At 41.9% G+C, this 19,294-nt stretch overlaps 1 protein-coding gene and 1 pseudogene across 1 annotated transcript in view; one reads left to right on the forward strand and one right to left on the reverse strand.

The window, feature by feature from the left end:
• The window catches only part of LOC149467760 (alpha-1,4-N-acetylglucosaminyltransferase-like), a 145,432-nt gene extending 128,173 nt beyond the window's left edge, over positions 1-17,259 (reverse strand). Inside the window, exon 1 of the mRNA XM_089671249.1 lies at positions 17,151-17,259. The gene's annotated coding sequence lies outside the window, so the exon portion shown is untranslated. The remainder of the gene's footprint in view (positions 1-17,150) is intronic.
• Positions 17,260-17,590: 331 nt separating this feature from the next.
• LOC149467761 (uncharacterized) lies at positions 17,591-18,382 on the forward strand (annotated as a pseudogene).
• Positions 18,383-19,294: the final 912 nt, after the last annotated feature.

The following is a 19,294-nucleotide window of genomic DNA, read 5'->3' on the forward strand; positions in this document are numbered from 1 at the left end:
CCACCCTGGAGGAATGAGCACAAAACACAGCAGACAGCAGCAATGTCAATCTGGAGGGTGGAGGGGGGGAAGTTGTGTTAAATGTATTAGCAAATTTAAATACAATAACAAATTGAAGTCAAACTCCTGATCATGCCTTATAATCAGTTATAGTAAACTGTTTTTTTCTTTTAGGATAAAGGTTTTTCATGAATAAATAAAAGCTGATAATTGTATGCACCCCTGTCTGTGTTAAATGGTTTGCCTTATCTCTGTAAACTGATACATCTGGAAGAGAGCTTGTTCTTTTGAAAAACATACTTACTGGTTGGATCCCCAGCTGAAAATAGAAGAAAAAGCCTGAAAAATAAAACTAATGCAGCCATCACACCTAAGAACTGGTAAGCTGTAATATAATAAATGTTTGCTTTGGGGTTTATAAGTGCTTTAATGCAAATGTTTCAGGCATTGATACTATTTTATTTAAAATTATTTACCGTATTTGCCGGCATATAAGATGACTGGGCGTATAAGACGACCCCCTACTTTTCCTGTTAAAATATAGGGTTTGAGCTATACTCGCCGTATAAGACTACCCCTCTTCCAACGCACACCAAATAAAAATGAAAAAACATCAGATTTGATTTCAATATGGTATGCTATTTCAGTATGGTATTCCAATGATGGGGTGCTATTCCTCCCACTGACACCAATGATGGGGCACGATTGCTCGCTCTGACACCAATGATGGGGCACTATTCCTCCCACTGATACCAATGAAGAGGCACTACTCCTCCCACTGACACCAATGATGGGGCACTATTTAATCCACTGACACCAATGATGGGGCACTATTCCTCCCACTGATACCAATGATGGGACACTATTCCTCCCACTGACAAAAATCATGGTGCCCCATCATTAGTGTCAGTGTGTGAGGAATAGTGCCTCATTGTTGGTGTGAGTGGGGGAGGAATAGTGCCCCATCATTGGTGTCACTGGGGAGGAGGAATAGTGCCCCATCGTTGGTGTCAGTGGGGGAGGAATAGTGCCCCATCGTTGGTGTCAGTGGGGGAGGAACAGTGCCTCATCGTTGGTGTCAGTGGGGGAGGAACTGTGCCCCATCGTTAGTGTCAGTGGGGGAGAGGAATAGTGCCAAGAGTGTCACAGCATGGTGCTGCTGCACACTTACTGGCAGCTCCCTCACTCGATTTTCGCGGGGCCGCTCGGCTCCGCCTCCTCGCCGGTGATTGGTCACCTGTGTGCCTTTCCAGTGCTGGCGCCCAATCACCGGTGAGGAGGCGGAGCCGAGCGGCCGCGCGACCATAGAGCGGCCGAACTGAAAGAAGGAGGAGCCGCGCTTCCTGGACTGGATCGTCGTGGGACCGGGACCGGAGCCAGGTAAGGTACAGCAGCCCCCTGCCCGCCCCTGTACTTAGTGTCCCTTCCGCCACCGCGCCGCCCCTTGAAAAAGTGCTGCCCTGACACCGGCTCGCTGTATACCGGCGTATAAGACGACCCCTGACTTTTCAGAAGATTTTCATGGGTTAAAAAGTCGTCTTATACGCCGGCAAATACGGTAGTTAAAGTACAATTCAATAAGAGGAAAGAGGATAAAGCTGGCATAAATGGATCGAAATTAGGCCAGTTCAGCAAGAACCAGTCAAATTTCAATCCGTGTATGGGCACAGTGGTTCTACAGAAGTTGATTTACCTTGTCAGATTTTCCTCACTTGATCAGTGCTGCAGACCATATCCTGCAATACCTATCAGTGTATTCTGACAGCCGGGATCTCCTCACTGTCAGAATATAATAGCTCAGTGGGGGGGAGGGGTATTCCACCATCCACATCAAGTGTGTGAATGGAGGACTCAAGTCAGTCTGGTTGTACAAAAAAACTGACTCATGTATGGACTTAGGAAGTTCTTGGTCATCAAAACTTTCAATCTAAAAGCGAGGGCCAAGTGATACAATAGGTAATAACTGTGTGGGGATTGAGAAAGTAAAAGTTTTATTGTTGGGTAGATGAGGAATAGGCTTTCCGGAAGAAATTGGTTTTCAAGGATCACCTAAATGCAGGCATGTAGGGAGGTGCCGTTCACCCTTCCCTTTGTTGGTGGTGCTGTGTTGCTGACTGCTGTTCAGAGGGAATTGAGGATGAGAGGAACTTTATTTTTCTGAAGTCTTTGTAGGTATCACCAGGGGAACAATGGTCTGACTAAACACTGCAACACTGGATGACTTCTGCGACCATCAATGGTTATGGCAGTGCTAATAAATAGCACTGCCCCACTGCAGTTGGCACACATTTGCAAAATGGATAGGCAAGGGACAAGATTCATGCTGGATAGGGACAGATCATCTAGTCCTAGGGAAAGGTTCCTGAGGAGGAGAGACAGAATAAAAATGCCTCTGCTGGCTCGGCTACCTCTGGACTTTAGAGTTGGTCATAAGCTGCTCCTTTTCCACCAGATGCTGTTCTGGTAATCTAAGCTTTATCAAGGTGACACTATAAGTGCTGCAACTAGTCTGCACTGCCAATAACATTGCTAAGAGTTCCTGTACCTGTGACGTCTGTGTTAGTGGGACAAATACCTTGCCACTGTTCTCCAACTGTTATTTGTTACTTCCACTTAACCAATAATAACTCTGCCATTACACTTGGTCTCAGTGTACTTTTTCTCCCCTTTGGGTATCAACCAATTGGCCCTGCCCACAGACAGAGTAGATGATAGCCAGACAGATTGAGATAGGAAGTTCCAGAGGATGGGAGAAGCTCTGGAGAAATCCTGAAGGCAAGCATGGAAGGAGGTGATGAGGAAGGTAAAGCACAGATGATGGGAGGAGTGAAGGGATTGTTTTATATGATATTTTGAGATGAAGTTGGTGATATAGCTATGGGCAGAGAGAAGGATGGCTTGAATGTTGTTGTTAGTGTTTGGAATTTCATTTGTTGGAGGAGTGGAAACTAGTGGAGAGATTGTCTGGTGTTCAGTGATTATTATTTATTTATTACAGGTAGTTATATAGCGCCATCAATTTACGCAGCGCTTTACATATATATATTGTACATTCACATCAGTCCCTAACCCTCAAGGGGCATACAATCTAAGGTCAGAGATAGCAACAAGCTTAGTCCTTAGAAAGGCATGGATACTGGGGACTGAGCTGGAGTACAGATTTCGCTGAGGAGTGGGCTTAGTGGTCTGGGGGTACAAACCTCACTGGTAGTGTGAATACTGGGAAGTGAACTGTATGTACTGGGTGTGGGGGGGGGGGGGGTAAATCACATGGTATGGGTATGTGATGGCATGGATACTGGAGAATGTTCTGTGTGTACTGGAGTACATATCACTGGTGGTGAGAGTACTGGATGGTAAGCTGTATGTAGTTAGGGATGGGGGGGTGCAGATGTCACTGATTATGTACATACTAAATGACAAAAGAAATGAACGAGCACGCACGTCCGGCCATGACTTGGGATAAAGAGGGAATAAGGGGGACTTACTTTGAATATACACTGATACACTTTCACAGCCCGCACTACCTCTGGCCACCACTAGAGGGAGACTCCACTCCAATCAAGCTGGCTGACCGCAAACACAGGCAGCTACGATCTTACATACAATCTGGTGCATTAATAGGGTTGGGGAGCAGGCTAGCAATTGGCACACCCTTCTAGGATTCCTCCAGCTATCCTACAAGCTAGAACCCCGGTGTTAAACACTCTTCCATGGTCCACACACCCCCCACACCAGACACACCACAAACGGTAGCTTGCCACCACCCAACAGTTTGTCCACAGACTGGTCTGCTGGGCCATCACACACACACAGAAATTCGTCTGGCAGATCTGCTACCTTACAATCTGCATGCAATCTGCCAACACAAAGTGCAATTGCATACAGATAGGCAATGAACTTGACCGAGCATATAAAGTACCCAGAAGTTACTTATTAATTTTATAATTTAATATCCCGAAAGTGGGCAGTGCATAAAATATGTACAAAGTATAAAGATTTACAAATAATACAGAAAATACAAAAAGACACACAATTGGCTATTCACTATAAAATAAAAGGGGATAAAAACAGAAATAAAACTTTCACCAAGAGTTATGCTGCGACTGGAGCAAGTCAGAGAAAGTCTGCGATCTGCCAGTCAATAGAACGGGCTCCGTACGAATCACACTGTCCATATCTCAGGTCCTCAATTTATGGAAATATGGACATAGGCTGGACATTAGCCCTTGGCCAATCAACTCTGGGCGGTGTTCCTGTACCAGCCCACAGGACATTCTGGGTACTGAAATGCCCAAAATCCAGGAACGGTTTGAATCACCAAATCAGGGATTGAATTTATGACACCAGCTCATCAGTCCGATCGTGACAGTACCAATCACTGTTCAGCTGTCGCAATCAGGCCCCATATAACCGTTTTATGCATTTCGCTGGGATTCTACATAGGCTACAAATAAACTTTTACATGCAGATATAGCCTACAGTGTGTCCAATCAGAAGGAAGTATTTTCATCTCTCTGCAACTAATATTTTAGCTTTTATGAGAGATGAAATATATTCCTTTGATCTGCTAATATAATTTATTGCTCCTAGACAGATCAGAGTCCTCTCTTGGTCTCCCACTGCTTCTGAAGCCGAAATGGCTAGCGCTTTTCTTTTTAGATTTTTAGAAGGCGACAAAGTCTGACTATGTAGGTGACAAGTCTTATTGGCATCTAGGTGTCACCTCCAGCCTAGAAGATGCTCTGTCCTTTCAGATGCTAATTGGTGAACATATGTCTCTGCCCAAATACATCTTGAATAACATGTAATGAAACTAAATCTACAATTACATTGCTACTGATCACATCTCAACTACTCGAACCTTACATTTATGTTATAAAGGGGCAGTTTTGTTTTTGGTGATGATTCTTGGGACTGAACTGGAGTACAGATCTCGCTGGTGACATTGATACTGGGGAGTGAGCTGTATGCAATTGGGTGGCAACCTCACTGAAGGTGTGGATTCTGAGGAGTGAACTGTATGTACTGGAGAATTGAACTCACTGGTGGTGTGGATACTAGGTGGTAAGCTGTGTGTACTTGGGGAGAGAGGGTGGATGCAATGTCCCAGATGGTGTGGATACTGGGAAGTGAGCTGTATGTAATGAGGGGAAAGCTATCTGATTGTCTCTCCTCCTGTATTTCACTTCTTATGTGTGCAGGAGATCAGTGATATCTATAAATATATGTGCATGCTCTCTCCCTCACATATATATATATATATATACTGTTTATACCGTATTTTTTGCTCCATGTCCGCAGTCTCTGGTCATCTCCTGTAGTATGTCTGCAGTCTCTGGTCATCTCCTGTACTGTGTCCGCAGTCTCTGGTCATCTCCTGTACTGTGTCCGCAGTCTCTGGTCATCTCCTGTACTATGTCCGCAGTCTCTGGTCATCTCCTGTACAGTGTCTGCAGTCTCTGGTCATTTCCTGTACTATGTCTGCAGTCCATTGGTTCAGAATATTTTTTTTCTTGTTTTTCTCCTCTAAAACCTAGGTGCATCTTATGGTCAGGTGCTTCATATGGAGCGAAAAATACGATATATATATATATATATATATATATATATACACACACAGTGGGGAAAATAATTATTTGATCCCCTGCAGATTTTGTATGTTTGCCCACTTACAAAGAAATTAAGGGGTTTATTTACTAAAGCTGCAGAGTCCAAAATCAGACTCCCTTCTGCATAGAAACCAATCAGCTTCTAACCTCAGCTTGTTCAATGAAGCTTTGGCAATGAAACCTGGAAGCTGATTGGTTTCTATGCAGAAGGGAGTCTGATTTTGGACTCTCCAGCTTTAGTAAATAAACCCCTAAGTGTCTATAATTTTTATCATATATGTATTTTAAATTATAGAGACAGAATATCAACCAAAATCCAGAAAAAACACTACACAAATATTATAAATTGAGTTTCAGTTCATTGAGTAAAATAAGTATTTGGTCCCCTACCAGCCAACAATATTTCTGGCTTCCACAGACTTGCTATGTGCTCATGTGATGCACAGATTAGTCCTGTCAATTTAAGAAGGTGTTCCTAACGACAACTCACTATGTGTATAAAAGACACCTGTCCACAGAATCTCTTTCTTGCGTACCACCATGGGCAAGACCAAAGAGCTGTCAAAGGATGTCACGGACAAGATTGTAGACCTGCACAAGGCTAGAATGGGCTACAAAACCATGAGCTAGAAGCTTGGTGAGAAGGAGACAACTGTTTGAGTGAATATTTGCAAATGGAAGAAATACAAAATAACCATCATTCTCCCTTGGTTTAGAGCTCCACGCAACATTTCGCCTCATGGGGTAAGGATGATCATGAGAAAAGTAAGGGATCAACCCAGAACTACATGGGATAAGCTTGTGAATGATGTCAAGGCAGTTGGGACCACATTCACCAAACTACTGGTAATACAATAAGCCGCCATGGATTGAAATCCTGCAGCGCCCCAAAGGTCCCCCTCCTCAAGAAGGCACATGAACAGGCCCATCTGATGTTTGCCAATGAACATCTAAATGATTCAGGGAAGGATTGGGAAAAAGTGCTGTGGTCAGATGAAACCTGAAAAGCTGAGCTCTTTAGCATTAACTTGATTCGCCGTGTTCGGAGGAAAAAAAATGCTGACTATGAGCCTAGGAACACCATCCCTACAGTCAAGCATGGAGGTGGAAACATTATGATTTGGGGCTGCTTCTCTGCTAAAGGTACAGGCCAACTTTGCTACATTGAGGGGCCAATGGACAGGGCCATGTATTGTAAAATCTTGGATGAGAACCTTCTTCCTTCAGCCAGAACACTGAAGATGGGTCGTGGATGGGTCTTCCAGCATGACAATGACCCAAACCTACCATCAAGGCAACAAATGAGTGGCTCAGGAAAAGTACATTAAGGTCATGGAGTGGCTTAGCCAGTCTCCAGACCTTAATCCTATAGAAAATGTATAGAGGGATCTGAAACTTCAAGTTGCCAAGTGACAGCCAAGAAACCTTAAGGATTTAGAAAAGATCTGTAAAGAAGAGTGGACCAAAATCTCTCCTGAGATGTGTGCAAACCTGGTAACCAGCTACAAGAAACATCTTACCTCTGGGCTTGCCAGCAAGCGATTCTCCACCAAGTACTAAGTCATGTTTTGCTTGGGGATCAAATACATATTTTACTCACTGAACTGCATGTGTGGTGTGCGTTTACTGGATTTTTGGGTAATATTTTGTCTCTATCATTTAAAGTACACCTATGATAAAAATTATAGACCCTTCATTTCTTTGTAAGTGGGCAAACTTACAAAATCTGCAGGGGATCAGATAATATATAGAATCCATTTATTCTAGAATCTATGTAGTCATCCCTTTGTTTGACCTTGTATAATTTATTTGCCAACATCTCATTTCCCTTGTGTTTTATGTTCCTTACTATTTCTTTGTGATGTTTTTTTTTTCTTTCCCTTTTTTTTCCACGTTCCCTGGATGGAATTGCTAAAATTTCATGAGTGCCATTAAATACTTTAGGAAATACTGTAGTCTACATGGAAGATTCTATTTGAAACAAAATTACTTTCCTATCTATCTTCACTTCAACTGGAATTTAAACATTCTTGGATTGGAAAGCTAATGCATTTTGAAGGCAGTAAATAATGGATTGATTATTGTAGAAACAGTTCAAGCAATTTTTGAAAGATTGTACTGAAAGGCAATAATAATGTTGGTCAACTCTGGGAAAAACTATCTGTTGTAAAATTCAGTGCTAATCACATGTTTACTTTCTGGAATCAGGTTTTCTATAATTCTTGACACTGCAGAAATTAATTTCCTATTTGACTCACTTGGGAGTTAAGAAAAAGTTTTGCAAGGTTAAACTAATGCAGGCCATAGATGGGGAGAAAACCGGCCGATATTTCTTTAAGAAAAAGAAAAATCGGTCGTTCAATCGGCCGCCGTTACCAGGAACGCTAAAAAAAATTGGCCGATTTTCATCCCATCTACAGCTGGCAAAAAGTGTCTCTGCAGAGAGCTCCACTATTTCTTTGACAGTTCTTTGACATTTATAGCGGCTGCAACATTGTATCTATTTGTATCCATTTCGGATACAGATGTTTTTATTCGGAAATAGATACATTGTTGCAGCCGCTATAAATGTCAAGGAACTGTCCTCTTCTTCATCCTCTTCTTCTTTTCATCCTCTTCATCCTCTTCTTCTTCTTCATCCTCTTCTTCTTCATCCTCTTCTTCATCCTCTTCTTCATCATCCTCTTCTTCTTCTTCATCCTCTTCTTCTTCTTCCTCTTCTTCATCCTCTTCTTCTTCATGCTCTTCTTCCTCTTCTTCATCCTCTTCTTCTTCATCCTCTTCTTCTTCTTCATCTTCTTCTTCATCCTCTTCTTCATCCTCTTCTTCTTCTTCCTCTTTTTCTTCCTCTTTTTCATCTTCTTCTTCTTCTTCTACTTCTTCTTCTACTTCTTTTTCTTCCTCTTCCTCTTCTTCTTCCTCTTCTTCTTCTTCTTCTTCTTCATCCTCTTCTTCTTCCTCTTCTTCTTCCTCTTCTTCGTCCTCTTCTTCTTCCTCTTCTTCTTCATCCTCTTCTTCATCCTCTTCTTCATCCTCTTCTTCCTCTTATTCATCCTCTTCTTCTTCATCCTCTTCTTCATCCTCATCCTCTTCTTCTTCTTCTTCTTCTTCTTCTTCTTCTTTTTCATCCTCTTCATCCTCTTCTTCTTCTTCATCCTCTTCTTCTTCATCCTCTTCTTCATCCTCTTCTTCATCATCCTCTTCTTCATCCTCTTCTTCTTCCTCTTCTTTTTCCTCTTTTTCCTCTACTTCTTCTTCATCCTCTTCTTCTTCATCCTGTTCTTTTTCATCCTCTTCTTCATCCTCTTCTTCTTCTTCTTCTTCTTCCTCTTCTTTTTCCTCTTTTTCCTCTTCTTCTTCTTCTTCTTCCTCTTCCTCTTCTTCCTCTTCCTCTTCTTCTTCTTCCTCCTCTTCTTCCTCTTCTTCTTCTTCTTCTTCTTCTTCTTCCTCTTCTTCATCCTCTTCTTCTTCCTCTTCTTCATCCTCTTCTTCTTCCTCTTCTTCATCCTCTTCTTCCTCCTCTTCTTCATCCTCTTCTTCCTCCTCTTCTTCTTCCTCTTCTTCATCCTATTCTTCTTCTTCCTCTTCTTCTTCATCCTCTTCTTCCTCTTCTTCATCCTCTTTTTCTTCTTTATCCTCTTCTTCTTCTTCATCCTCTTCTTCTTCTTCATCCTCTTCTTCTTCATCCTCTTCTTCATCCTCTTCTTCATCATCCTCTTTTTCCTCTTCTGCTTCTTCTTCTTCTTCATCCTCTTCTTCTTCATCATCCTCTTCTTCTTCATCCTTTTCATCCTCTTCTTCTTCATCATCCTCTTCTTCTTCATCATCCTCTTCATCCTCTTCTTCATCCTTTTCTTCATCCTCTTCTTCTTCATCCTCTTCTTCTTCATCCTCTTCTTCTTCTTCTTCTTCTTCATCCTCTTCTTCTACTTCTTCTTCCCCTTCTTCTTCTCCTTCTTCTTCTTCTTCATCTTCTTCTTCTTCTTCTTCCTCTTCTACATCCTCTTCTTCATCTTCTTCTTCCTCTTCTTCATCCTCTTCTTCTTCCTCCTCTTCTTCTTTATCCTCTTCTTCTTCTTCCTCCTCCTCTTCTTCTTCCTCTTCTTCTTCCTCTTCTTCTGCTTCATCCTCTTCTTCTTCTTCCTCTTCTTCATCCTCTTCTTCATCCTCTTCTTCTTCCTCCTCTTCTTCTTCCTCCTCTTCTTCCTCTTCTTCTTCTTCATCATCCTCTTCTTCTTCATCCTCTTCTTCTTCTTTCTTCTTTTTGTCTTCCTCTTGCAGGTCACTGCTCATGCACAGATTTTTTTATCAGTAAAAAGTTCGGCCGATTTGCCCATAATTGCCGCGAAAATCGGCCGATCGGCAAAATCGGCTAATCTTTTTCCAACTTTACTGATAAAAAAAATCTGCCAAAATACCGAAAAACAGCTGACCTATTAATCCACTAATGATCCGAAAATCGGCCGATTTTCGACCCATCTATGGCCTGCATTAGTCTGTGTATGGTACTTTGCAACACTACACAATGGAGGGAAGCTTTCCGCAAAGAGTCAGATGGTCAGACAGTGTCTGACATTATTCTAAACTTTAGAATCTAAAGAAAATTGGATTTTCGACCCATCTATGGCCTGCATTAGTCTGTGTATGGTACTTTGCAACACTACACAATGGAGGGAAGCTTTCCGCAAAGAGTCAGATGGTCAGACAGTGTCTGCCATTATTCTAAACTTTAGAATCTAAAGAAAATTGGATTTTTTTCCACATACTTACTGGTACCTGTAAACTCCATTTCTTGAAGTACATTACGGGACACAGAGCAGGTTACATTTATTACTATCTGGATTATGCACCACCTATAGGTGAACGGACAATAGCAGACCAAAAAGGAAGTCTTCCCCTATATAACCCCTCCCATACAGGAAGTACCTCAGTTTTGTAGCAATTAAATCTCTGAAAGAGGGGCAGGATCACTGTGTCCCGTGATGTACTTCAAGAAATGGATTTTACAGGTAAGTATGTAGAAACAAATCCAATGTTCTTCATTGTACATCACTGGACACAAAGCAGGCTATATTCATTACTATCTGGGATGTCCCAAAATAATATACTTGAGTGGACAGAGACACATATAAAAAAACACCGCCAACAGGGAAGGATCAATTCTGCTGCCCTTAATACAATACGACCAAAGGCCATATCTTCCGCAGCCCTAACATCCACCTGGTAAAACCTTGTGAATGTATGTACAGAAGACCAAGTGGCGGCCTTGCAAACCTGGGCCACTGACGCCTGATGATGCCCCTTGCTGGGCCCTTCTGGCAACACAAACAAGGACTTCTGATCTATTCTGACCTCTTCAGATAGACCCTGGTGTCTGGCATTACATCCAATAAATGCAGCCGTCTTCCTGCTGCAGACAGAGGATTGGGAAAACAGAAGGTAGGATAATGTCTTGATTCAAATGGAAACCAGAAACAACTTTAGGCAAAAAAGATGGATAAGGGCGCAGCAACACCTTATCCTGGTGTAAAACCAAAAACGGCTCTTTGCAAGAAAGAGCTGCAAGCTCCGACACTCTTCCTGCTGCAGTCACTGCAATCACAAACAGTACTTTTCCTGCCAATAACACCAGTGAGATTTCCTGAATAGGTTCAAAGGGCTGTTCCAGCAGGATCCTCAATAATAAATTCAGGTCCAAAGGGCACAAAGGTGGTTTGACAGGCGGAGCAAAACGAACCACACCCTATATGAAAGCTCGTATCAAGGACTGTAAAGCAACCAGTTTCTGAGAAAATAAAAACAAATTGTCCTGAGACTTCCAGATCTTTCAGGATTTCGGCTTCAACAGCCAGCCTGTCAAATTCAGCAACCGTAAAAGAGATATTGGATTCTGGAATAGAAGGTCCAGCCGGATCGAAAGAGTCCATGGACCGCCCACCGACAATCTTACTATAGAAGGAATAAACATGTAACATTAAAAATGCTGACAACATACAAAACCACTTTAAAATATTTTGTACAGATTGCTGTCTGTAATATAATCATATAACTATTCTTTTCTGGTCTGCTTATATGAAATCTAGGAGTCTTTTAGTTGAATCCAATGGTCAAAAATGAAACTGCCCAGAGAGAAAAGATTCTTTCTACAGTTTTGACATTTTTAACCAAAAGAACATCTTTGATAGACAGATTAACATCGAGCCGCTATGTGGAGACAACGGTGGGGCCTTTGGAACCCCCTGGTACCTATAAATGCGGTGGGTGCCCTCGATGCCCTTGGATTCATGAGGGTTCACATATATCCTCCCTAATAGTGAGATGTTCACCCTGCGTAGGTTCGCTAATTGCAAAACTGGTGGGGTGGTCTACCTTTTGACATGCCAGTCCAAGGCCTACTATGTGGGTAAAACCATTCAACAATTGCATAAATGGATTGGTGAACGTGTTTACTATCCAGCCAATGGGACAATCTTAACTCTAGTCGGTAGAAATATAGGCATACATCATAGGTGTAGCACATCTATGGTTCAATTCATGGTCTTCAAAGTCATCCTTGAGGGGGTGACTGGGACCACAGAATTCTTCAGCGTGAAACATTGAGGATTGAGCGTCCTCACCACCAGGCCTGAATGAGATCAGTTCCTACAGACCCTTTTTATTATCATCTGCTGGCATTATGGTCGTGCTGAGACACTATATCCCCACATGATTTAGTTTTTTACGTCCTTGATCCCGATCTGCTGAACACTGCTAGTTTTTGATACACAAACTTGGTACACATGCTTCATCTCAATTTGTCTGTGTTGGGATCTTGTTCCTCTCAATGCTGTATGTGATGTTCGCCCTGTTGTAATATGTCAATGATCTTTGTGTCTTTCTTTTCTTTGTCCCAATCATATTTATTACCTAATTACTCTTATTGTCAACACACTGCCTCCTACTATTTAAAGAGGTATTTAACCCAAACCCAAAAATGTAATATATTGCAGTTTACCAATCATTCGATGTGGTGGCTGCATTAGTTTTCATTTTTAGACTTTCCTTCTCTGTTTTCATCTGGTGATCTGGCCAGTAACACACCTCCTGTATTACAGTGCCTCCATTCTGGATGAATGAACACAGGGGGCACTTTTGGACAGCGGTATTATCAACCTCAGGGGAGGGGATTGTTAGGTGTACAAGCAGATTAAGTGCACTAACTAATTGAAGCCAAACTCCAGCTAACACTTTATAAGCAGTTACAGCAAACAGTTTTGTTTTCCTTTTGGGATGATGCTTTACATGAATAAATAAAGTTGATCATTCTAAGCACCCTTGTCAGTGTTAAATGGTTTGTCTCATCTCTGCAACTGATACATTCCGCTGGAGAGCTTGTTCTTCTGAAAAACAGACTTACTGGCAGGATCACCAGATGAAAATAGAAGAAAGAAAGCCTGAAATATAAAACGAATGCAGCCATCACATCTAAAAAAATGTTAAGCTGCAATATATTAAATGTTTGCATTTGGGATTATCCCACTTTAGGACAACTGTTGTTTTTAAACCTAAAATCTTTTAGCCTCCCCTTCCACTCTTCTTGAACTAGCCTACACTAAGTCACTGGTCCCACTGCTGCGATTTAAAATCACGCGATTTGTGTGTAATATCAGCACAACTTCAGGTGCTATTTCTGAAGACTTTATTGCTACTTGTGAAGATTTTCAATGATTTCTTGCAATTTGCAGTGCAATTTCCATTATATTCTATGTATGTGAAATAGCAACAAAACTGCAAAAAAGGTAATGCAAGAACTACTTTAGAAATCACACTGCAGAAAATTTCACATGTTAAAACACTGCCATTCACATTCATTAGACGCAATCTCAGGTGCGATTTCAATTTGCAAATTTGGCACTAAGACCCCAGTCACACTGGGTGCAACTTGGCATGCAGTTTGAATGCTATGCGACCTTCAAATTGCATGCCAAGTCGCACCCCATTGTCCGCAATTACAGCGGTCATATCTGTGTGATTCCAACTTGGTCACTCCAACTATTATATTTTCTTTATTCTCTAGCGCCACTAGAGGGTACTACATGCAATCCCTATGTTGAAAAGAACTTAGAAAAGTTTCCTTTATTATTATTATTATTATTATTATTATACAGTATTTATATAGCGCCAAAAGGTTTGCTCAGCGCTGTACATTATAGTGGGGGACAGAATATGAGACAATACAGTAACAAAACAATACACGAAGGGTTCAAGGGCCCTGCTCTTTCGAGCTTACAATCTAGGAGGGAGGGGATAGTGGTACAGGAGGAAGTGGCTGTGGGGGATGGAGTGGTGGGAGGAGTGGAGGAGATCGGCTGTTAGGTGAGGGCGGGGCAGGCTTCCCTGAAGAGATGGGTTTTCACTTTGCGCCTAAAGGTGAGGAGGGTAGGTGACAGTCTGATAGATTGGGGTAGTGAGTTCCAGAGGATGGGGGAAGTCCTGGAGAAGTCCTGCAGTCGGGCGTGGGAGGTGGAGACCAGGGAGCTAGAAAGTAGGAGGTCTTATGAGGAGCGAAGATTACGGGTAGGGTGGTATTTGGGTATCAGGTCGGTGAGGTAGTTTGGGGCAGCATTATGAATGGCTTTGTATGTCAATGTTAGTAGTTTGAATTTAATGCGTTGGGCAATCGGGAGCCAGTGGAGGGACTGACAGAGGGGGGTGGCAGAAGCGGAGCGGTTGGTAAGGTGGATGAGTCTGGCCGCTGAGTTCAGGATAGACTGAAGGGGGAATAGTCTGCGATGAGGTAGGCTGGTGAGAAGGGAGTTACAGTAGTCCAGACGTGAGATAATAAGGGAGTGAATGAGTTGTTTAGTAGTGTCTGGGGTTAGGAACGAACGTATTTTGGAGATGTTGCGGAGGTGGAGCCTGCATGAGTTTGCCTATGATTGGGCATGGGGTTGGAAGGACAGATTTGAGTCTAGAGTGACATCTAGGACTTTGGCTTGTGGGGTGGGACTGATGGTGGCTTTGTTGGTCGTGATTGAGAGGGTAGGGGGGGGCACGGGCTGGGGGGAAAATCAAGAGCTCGGTTTTGGAAAGGTTCAATTTGAGGAAATGGAGTGACATCCAGTCTGATATGTCGTTCAGTAGGTGGGTGATACGGGCGGAGACTGAAGGGGTGAGGCGAGGGGTGGAGAGGTAAATTTGCATGTCATCGGCGTAGAGGTGATAGTTGAAGCTGTGGGAGTGTATCAGTTTTCCGAGGGAGGAGGTGTAGATGGAGAAGAGAAGGGGCCCGAGGACAGAGCCTTGGGGGACCCCAACAGAGAGGGGGAGAGAGGGGGAGGTGGTAGCGTTATAGGTAATGCTTCATTACGAAGTATTTAAAAAATCTGGGAATTTCCTAGTGCAATCCACAAAGGAAATAGAACAGTTATCAAAGAGGATACCTTCCCCAAGGAATTTATAATACGCATAACACAAGGCTCTAATTTAAAATCAAATAAGGACATTGTTATAAAAACCTCTGATGGTGGGGGTAATGTTGTGATGATGGATAATGGGGTGTGATACATATGTGACACGAGTATATAGGATGTATGGAAGAGGAGTGATTGACACTCAACTGTCATAATGCTAGCGATTATAACCATTGGAGAGGTAACTGAAGTTCAAAACAACAAGTTGGAAGTATACATTAAACTGGATAAAACCAGTTGAAACCAGAGCTATGACTCATATTCACCAGATGTACATTTAATTAAAATATGTAAATACACATAAATAAATATAAAACCACAAACCTATCACGCTTTGACACTAATTACTACGCAGAATCATACTTGATGTTATATAACAAGGAGATACTGTGCATGGCAGTAGATAATGACACTTCAAAATATGTATATAAAAGAAGGGGGATTCTAGGGGAATTTGGGACTTACTGAAGACGTGGCAGACATGACTTTTGCGGTGATTTCCTGGATTCCCCGTGCTGATTGCTGAAGTCCCCCAATCGGTGGGCAATGGGTGATGCTACAATATCCGGTGATGTATTGATGCTTTATTCTTGCTATAATACGATCTAAATATGATTTGCAATTCTGACAATTCCTATGTTATTATACTAACAGAACTTATTCAATAAATCATGTTTAGCTTTAATATTTATTAAGCCTAATCTGTGTGTTAGTGAGCGATTGTAGTAGTGTTAAAAACACTTTGTTTTGAGGCAAAACATAATTTGACATAGTCGTCAGGATTCCACGTAGATATACCTCTTATTAAGAAAGGTTGTTTGAAAAAGTCATATTTACACATTGGTCCTCAGGCATAGGGGACCCTCTGTATAAAATATTGCCATTTGGCATTTTGCCACATTTTTGAAGATAATATATTTTAAGATAAGAAAGTGATATCTAAAAACTGATTTTGGGGGGTTGATCCCCAAGTGCCCGGGGATCTTTGTGCAAAATTTGGTTATTTGGCTGATTGCCAAGTTTTGGAGATTTTTGTATACCTGGCATCCTAACAAACCTAACACGTTTAAAAAAAAAATAAGGATAAAACGCAAGGTTAAAGTGGAGATTCTCAGCTGGACTGAGGCTCCATATGATATTTTAGCACAGGAGTTGTCAGGTGCAGGGTTGGCAGAATCGTGGGATAGTAAGTTTAAAGGTATCAAACCCCTTGATGCTGTATATGTACTTGAGGGGGTCCCTGCCAAGGCAGGTGATGCAGTAGCTTTAGGCAGACGCAGTTGGATTTTGCTAACTACATACAGGAAGATTCATAAGAGATTACATCAGGTTATAAAGGATTACCATCAACTAGAGCAGAAGACCATAGAACAAGAAGGTAAAATTGTTCTTCTGCAATGTGGGCAAAAATTATTGAAGGATAAATTAGAACACTATCAAAATATAGCCGAGACAGCAGCAGTAAAAGTGGCCCAAAATAAGTATAGGAAAAGAAGGGGAAGGGTGAAGTGTGGAAAAGTCTATCGGGCAATAGTAGCAGCCACAGTTGATTTGGATCCAGATAGATGGGATGCTGATGTGTAGGATTCATCATCTAGCGATGAATGGGATGATTGCCCCGGAGGACCGGATTGCCCAGACTCTGTAACAGATCCACCTAAAAGTATTAACCCTATAAGTAGAAGACAGCAGACCACAGAAGACGGGCCACCTAGGGTAAAAGATGTACAAGGGCAACCAGTAGAAGATGCCCAGGGACTGCGTGTTATGGAACCCACTTCCATAACCAGGAGCCAAATAAGGTTGGAAGATTTTACATAAAAGCTGGGAAATCAATCCGGCCAAAATGCAAGCTCTGTCTCAGGTAGTGAAATTCCTGGGGATACAGTGGAATAAGGGGCACAGGGAGATCTTGCCCAAAGCAAGAGAAAAAAAAAATTCTTGAATTTCAGACACCAAAATCCAAGCAGGAGGCACAGTTCTATATTGGACTATTTGGGTTTTGGATATATGTCCCACAAGAAAAATGTTTCTTGCAAGAATGATTCACATTGTATTGTCTTTCACAGAGCAACGATGTACTTACCTTCGGTCTTGGAATCCTTGGTATCGTGTGGTTGTTCGAATTAGAGGTTGGAGTGTGGACGCCGGGAGTTAAAGTAACAGATACCGGCAATGCCAGAGCGAGCTGGGGTTGGAAAAGCATGAGTACAAATAGAACTCAAGATGATTTTATACACCCAGCTAATCGGCCCTGCCCCATTCTAAATTTAACCTTTAATGGTACTGTAGGGACAGGAGCACCGATAGAGGGTTACAAGCCAACATATACGGTTCATGGAAATGAAGGTGTGATAAATGTAACCTCTGAAGCAGGGTCGGACTGACCATTTGGAAACTCAGGCACTGCCTGAGGGCCCAGGGTCAGTAGGGGGCCCCATGAGATGCCCCTGGTACCTTTTTCATAGGCTTTTTTGAGTTTGGGCAAGGACACAGGGGCCCGATGATCCCCTGTTGCCCGGGGGCCCCATGAGTTGTCAGTCCACCCCTGCTCTGAAGTTAACATTTGCTGTTGCCAACAGGAAGCAAGCTTCATTTAGGAGGTCCGTAACAAAAAACTGTACCGCTAAGACTAAACCAAGTACTGTTTTTCAGTTTGCTCTTAATGAGACAATCATTATGACTTGTACCAACGCTAGTGAAATCCAAGGAAGATCATGGTGGGGTCAGTACTTAATCTTTGTAAATTCAAACACTACTCATATCAACCTCGGACATATTAAAAGAGTGCCTTCTACATGTGAAAAAGTGGGTCAACACGCACAGAAAACTGTGATACATGCTCAAATAACATTCCCAAGTACTGTAAAAAGCTGTATGAAACGAAAAAAAGAGAGCATGGTATGATACATTGCTTGGGGGTTATGACTCCCTAACAGGAACCTTAAATGGGTTTGATATTATCTACACTAGGAAATAGAATGTCTAATGCTGGGAGTAAGATTAATGATGCTCTAACTATGCAAGCTAAATGGATGCCTACTATATTCCGTCCGGCTAGTATAGCTGCCGAAATAGATGATGTGATACTCCATTCAGTAGATGCTTCAAATGATTTTTTAACAGATTTTGATACTAACATTACAAGGTTTATTAATTGGACGGTATGTACTGTACATTGCAGACCATATATGAGCAACAACAGAAAATTAATATGCAGGCTATGTTAATGACGGGAAATGAATTAGTGTGGAGGACCACATTTAACAAAGGTATCCCAGTAAATATGTGGATACATTTAGAAGCTCAGAAAATGATCTGAAACAACACTACTTGTTTTGGAACGATATTAATGTATAATATTACTAAAACCAAGATTATGTGTAAATTTGTTGTAATGCCTTTGATTATTGGTGCACCTGGTGCCCAGCATTATTGGAGTCCAGAGTTTTATGGCACCCATGTAGACAATAATAACAAAACTCATGATCTCTCATTTTGTGATCATACTCTTGAGGGGAAAATTTGTAAGTTACAGTCTTCTGTATATGAGCCATGTTTGTTACAGAACACTGTAAATATATGTAAATGGACCATTCTACCTATATCTTCTGAAATGATGGTAGAAACAGCCCCACAAACTCTGTGTATGGTAACTGATATTCATGCAGTCAGAGGAATGAAAGTTCCCTTCTCAGGTTGTTTCAGTAATATATCTTCTTTAATGTGGCATAACGAAACTCTTATATTACAAGGAGATAAGGATGAGTCGGTTCAGGAATATTGGAAAAGTTATTTATTGCAGTGGTCACATGTGATCCGTTGTATGCCAACCTGTATCTATGAGGTGAGAACAGGTTCTTTTCTCGGACAACATGTATGCTGAGTACATAGACAATATTGCTGCTTGGGATGGGTACCGTGGCACAGTTATCAGATGTTATGTTTTAATAAGTAACAGTGTCTTCAATTTGAGGTTTACAATGTCATGCAGTCAAGAAAGGGTGATGTTCCTGGATGTGGAGATTGTTGTCTAGGGTGATGGAACCTTAGGTACCACCTAATACCAGAAACCCATATCCTCACCCTTTGCTATGAAGCATTCTGTACAGCCAATACCCATGACTCAAGCAAAAGTGCTGTTTCTGAGTGAAGATAATTTTCTGCTGGAGGAGCAGGCTTTTAAGTTGACATTCTGATACAGGGGTTACAGCACCATGTTGAAAAAAC

This window comes from Staurois parvus, unplaced genomic scaffold, assembly GCF_062004578.1.
Source record: "Staurois parvus isolate SC_StPar_1 unplaced genomic scaffold, SC_StPar_1.0 ptg000102l, whole genome shotgun sequence".
Classification (NCBI taxonomy): domain Eukaryota; kingdom Metazoa; phylum Chordata; class Amphibia; order Anura; family Ranidae; genus Staurois; species Staurois parvus.